General features: G+C 37.5%; 1 non-coding gene across 1 annotated transcript; it reads right to left on the bottom strand.

The window, feature by feature from the left end:
* Positions 1 to 4,677: 4,677 nt before the first annotated feature.
* On the bottom strand, positions 4,678 to 4,750 carry TRNAC-ACA. Its single transcript has one exon. It is a non-coding gene; the product is annotated as a tRNA-Cys (tRNA).
* Positions 4,751 to 5,451: the final 701 nt, after the last annotated feature.

The raw sequence follows: 5,451 nt of genomic DNA on the forward strand, positions 1-5,451 counted from the left end.
TTGCTATAAAAGAGGAAAGAAAACTCTTTATAACTAAAATATATTGGCTACAAAATCACTTTCCAGCAAGCAGTCTGATTACAATCAAAATAACACACCAAAATGAAACAGTTTACCTGTGATCAATTTAACGTGGTTGTAAAATGCTAATTATGAGAGAAAACACATTCGAGGTTTGTGGTACCATCTATAAAACTTGCAGAGAATCTAACATTCAGTGATGTGTAGCACATATGGGTAAGCAGATGGCCAAAGTATTATTTTTAAAAACAGGACTTTTGCTGACAAAATACAGAATTGGAATGGTGTGATTGGAAAGCTAAGAGGATGTTATTTATGAGGCAGTAAGCTCATGCTCAGTAATTGGATTCTTGCCAAATGGCAGATAAAAAGGATTTGGGGAAAAAATGAGTGTGTGCAGTTACAGAAATGAGTAAGAAATTCTTCTGACAATACACCTATCCAAAATTTTAATCCCAACTCATCATCTTTACTTCTTTGACTTTTGATGAGTTATAAGAGAAGGAGGATCACTTTATCACATCAAGCTTGATGCATGCAAAATTTTAACTTATCTCCTTACTTTCTGATACAGTTCTGGGGGGTGGGGAATGTTATGAGATCATTTTGGATGTGAACAGATACAAAATAGGTATAAAATATTTTAAAATCTACATACAAAATAGAATATATCAGTTCAGTTCAGTCACTAGGTCATGTCCAACTCTTTGTGACCATATGGACTGCAGCACACAAGGCTTCCCTGCCCACCACCAACTTCCAGAGCTTGCTCAAATTCATGTCCATTGAGTTGGACAATCTTTCCCAGCATCAGGGTCTTTTTTAATGAGTCAGTTCTGTTGTATAATAGACTATATAACAAGGATTAAATTGGCCACTCACGATAACTTGGTTAAAGGATTTAAATGTTCAGCTATATAAATAATAAGTTCTGGGAATCTAAAGTGTTTATAATTAATAAAACTGTAACTGTATATGTGAAATGTTCTAAGAGAGTGTATCTTGTGTTCTCAACATACACATACATACACACACATGCACAAGGTAACTATGAATTAGTGAATTACCTTAGCTTGACTAAGGTAATTATCTCACAATATATACATATATAAAACTATCATATTGCAAGCATTAAATATATACAACTTTTATTTGTCAATGATGCTCAATAAAGTTGGAAAAAATAACTTGCTGATTTTAATATTTCTCTTTTGAACTACATTTGAAATGACTCATTTATATACCTACTACTCATTATATTCAACCAAGATTTGATGGGGAACTATATGCCTTGTTGAATTGTTATTAGCTATTGCTATTAGCTAGCTGAAATCAGGATTATTTCTTGTACATATTTTGTAATCCTAACCAAGCATTAGACTTGGCCTGTAGTAAAGGTTCAGAAAAATTTTACTGAATAAATTAATGAAGACCTATTACTTAATTAATGAATTTTAGGCCATCACATTTAAAATTGCAGTGATTTTTTAGAACAAAAGTCTAACCTCTCCTTGAAGACTGTATTTTACAAAAGTTTTAATAATTCTATAAGAATTTGCTTATATCTCAAATCCCCTGTCTATAAGTGAACTAGACCTGTATTAGAACATACCTATGAGGTATAGGTATGTTCTAATACAGGGGATGAGATGGCTGGATGGCATCACTGGCTCAATGGATGTGAGTCTGAGTGAACTCCGGGAGTTGGTGATGGACAGGGAGGCCTGGTGTGCTGCGATTCATGGGGTCTCAAAGAGTCGGACATGACTGAGCGACTGATCTGATCTGATCTGATGAGGTATAAATTACATTTTTAAAACCTCTAAAATATCAAGTACAGACTTCACTTGTTAACCTCTCAACATTTATATAGCTAAGTTTTCTTCATCTTTTACTTAAAAAATTACTTGAAGAAATTAAAATAAATTTAATACCCATATTTTGTCTTTTGCTATATATCATATATATCTCTTATATATAAAATATGTCTTCAAATATATATTTCCATAGTGAAAGCTTAACTAAGAGAAAGTATGTGATTTGTATGTAATATAAAAAATATTTTGGGAGACTAACATTTTATCTAACTCTCTTCATCCTTAAAAAAAAAATGAAATCTATTCCATCAGATTTTTTTCTTTTCTGTGGACATCATAGACACAGAAGTGTGACCAGCATTCTCCCTCCACTCCCAGCTCTCAACCACACAACAGACACAGGGGAGGGAGATTTCTTCCAAGGGACAGTCTTCCCGGGTGGGCTAGAGCCAGTAGGAGGGCAGTCCCAGCCATGTCTTGGTTGATAACATGTAAGGACCACAGAGGAACAATGTATTCAATTATCTTACTAAACAAACAAAAGCAAAAGGAAAACTAGTATGAAACCTCAATAATGCCCCGGCGTTCAGAGTTTAAATATGAAAAAAAAAAAAAAAAAAGATCATCAGAAAACAGTTTAAAAGACACCAAAACCAACAGGGCCATTTTGGTCGATGTGGAGGAAGCCAGCAGCACCCCTGCACTGATCTGCCAGGCTTCACTGTAGGAGGTGCTGCGCTCAAAAGAGCAGCTGCATTAGAATCAGCACCGCGGACAGCGCCAGCTGCTGCTGCTGCTGCTGCTGCTGCTAAGTCGCTTCAGTCGTAACCGACTCTGTGCGACCCCATAGACGGCAGCCCACCAGGCTCCCCCATCCCTGGGATTCTCCAAGCAAGAACACTGGAGTGGGTTGCCATTCCCTTCTTCAATGCGTGAAAGTGAAAAGTGAAAGTGAAGTCGTGTCTGACTCTTAGCGACCCCATGGATTGCATCCCATCAGGCTCTTCCGTCCATGGGATTTTCCAGGCAAGAGTACTGGAGTGGGGTGCCATTGCCTTCACAGAGTTATGCCTAGTGTATGCTATATATTCAATATCTGATTAAAATATAAGCTTTTTCATATGGACTCCATTTACTTCCAATTACAATGTTCCTGTATTAGTCATTACTTTGTCAACAAAGGTCTGTCTAGTCAAGGCTATGGTTTTTCCAGTGGTCATGTACACATGTGAGAGTTGGACTTATAAAGAAAGCTAAGCACTGAAGAACTGATGTTTTCGAACTGTGGTGTTGGAGAAGGCTCTTCAGAGTCCTTTGGACTGCAAGGAGATCCAATCAGTCCATCCTAAAGGAGATCAATTCAGGGTGTTCATTGGTAGGACAGATTTTGAAGCTGAAACTCCAATATTTTGGCCAACTGATGCAAAGAGCTGACTCATTTGAAAAGACCCTGATGCTGGGAAAGATTGAGGACAGGAGGAGAAGGGGATGACAGAAGATGAGATGGTTGGATAGCATCACCAATTCAATGGACATGGATCTGGGTGGACTCTGGGAGTTGGTGATGGGCAGGGAGGCCTGGCATGCTGCGGTTCGTGGGGTCACAAAGAGTTGGACACAAATGGGTGACTGAACTGAACTGTATTAGTCAAAATTGTTCTTAAATCCCTCCCTTCCTCCTTAACATTTCTCCTCACTAAAATCTCAGTTTTACACTTTCTTTGATAGAGCAACTTAGCTCGTGATTTGTCTACTCTTTATCATTACAATTTTCCCTTGATAGCCAACCCTCCACAACAAAAATAACCCATCATAAGGTTTCTGTTATATATGTATACACATAAACATGGGCTTCCCTGGTAGCTCAGCTGGTAAAGAATCTGCCTGCAATATGGGAGACCTGGGTTTGATCTCTGTGTTGGGCAGGTCCCCTGGAGGAGGGCGTGACAACTCACTCTTGTAGTCTTGCCTGGAGAATCCCCATGGACAGAGGAGCCTCGGGGGCTATAGTCCATGGGGTCACAGAGAGTCCCTGTGTCCCTCACTTGAAGAGTCCCTTAGTCTTTCATGACTGACAGACTAAGTACAGCACAGCACAGACACACACAGAAAGACACAGACACACACACACACACACAATTCTCTTTTTCCTCCCATGTCTACTGTGTGTATGAGTGTGTGTGGGGGCTTGTAACCTTTAGTAGAGATGCTCTATAGAACAAAGTAGACTAAGTTAGGTTTTCAATAACACCAACTGTTCAGAAAGGTTCCCTACTTTTCAGTACCAATTTGTTGTTTGATTTGCATATTTTAGTATTTTTAATTGGACATATAATATAGGCATTTAGTAAATATGTTAAAATATTCTAAAGTATTGAGATTAGATTCAGCTTGCTGATTTGCTTAAGTAATCTAAGTCTGTAGAGCAGTTTTCCTCTGTAAATCTCTTTGTGACCCCATGGACTGTACCCTACCAGGCTCCTCTGTCCATGTGATTTTCCAGGGAATAGTACTGGAGTAGATTGCCATTTCCTTCTCTAGGGGATCTTCCCGACCCAGGGATCGAACCTGGGTCTCCTGCATTGTAGACAGACGCTTTACTATCTGAGCCACCAGGGAAGTCTATAATATAGGCATTTAGTAAATATTTTAAAATATTTTAAAGTATTGAGATTGGATTCAGCTTGCTGATTTGCTTAAGTAATCTAAGTCTGTAGAGCAGTTTTCCTCTGGAAATCTCTTTGTGACCCCATGGACTGTACCCTACCAGGCTCCTCTGTCCATGTGATTTTCCAGGGAATAGTACTGGAGTAGATTGCCATTTCCTTCTCTAGGAGATCTTCCTGACCCAGGGATCGAACCTGGGTCTTCTGCATTGTAGACAGACGCTTTACCATCTGAGCCACCAGGGAAGTCTATAATATAGGCATTTAGTAAATATTTTAAAATATTTTAAAGTATTGAGATTGGATTCAGCTTGCTGATTTGCTTAAGTAATCTAAGTCTGTAGAGCAGTTTTCCTCTGGAAATCATTTGTCCTCCATAGTTTTTTTATTTCATTGTGATATATATTTATCACATATAACATATATCTTTTTTAACTTTTAATTAATATCCATAAGTGTAAGTATCATTTCCTGGCCAGCCATTGTTATATTGGAAAACTGTTGGATCTTGGTGGGGTTCAGACCCATGCATACTCTGAGATAACTACCTTTCAGATATTAATTTTACTCATTTGTAAAATGAAATATCACTGTAGGACCTGTCTACCTCATTGTCCTGAAGATCAGATGCAGTAGTAATTCAAAGGATTTTGAAAAGTGATAATTTAAGATATCGTTGTCAAAATAATTTCTTATATTTAAATGTAATTAAACCAGTTAGACAATACCATTGACAAAACATTAAATATTTTCTTGATATATGTTCAATAAAAAATAAATATAAGCTTCATTTGAGATGCTCTAGTCAATCCCTATGACTTTAAACGTGATTTTGTGAGGAAATTCTAGTACTATCTCAACTGTACTTCTGAGAAGTATAATCTTAGTTTTATAAAATTTATTCTGTTACCAATATCATAATTGTCTGATTATATATTGCTAATGGG

The sequence above is a fragment of the Bubalus bubalis genome, chromosome 11, assembly GCF_019923935.1.
Source record: "Bubalus bubalis isolate 160015118507 breed Murrah chromosome 11, NDDB_SH_1, whole genome shotgun sequence".
NCBI classification, from domain to species: Eukaryota; Metazoa; Chordata; class Mammalia; order Artiodactyla; family Bovidae; genus Bubalus; species Bubalus bubalis.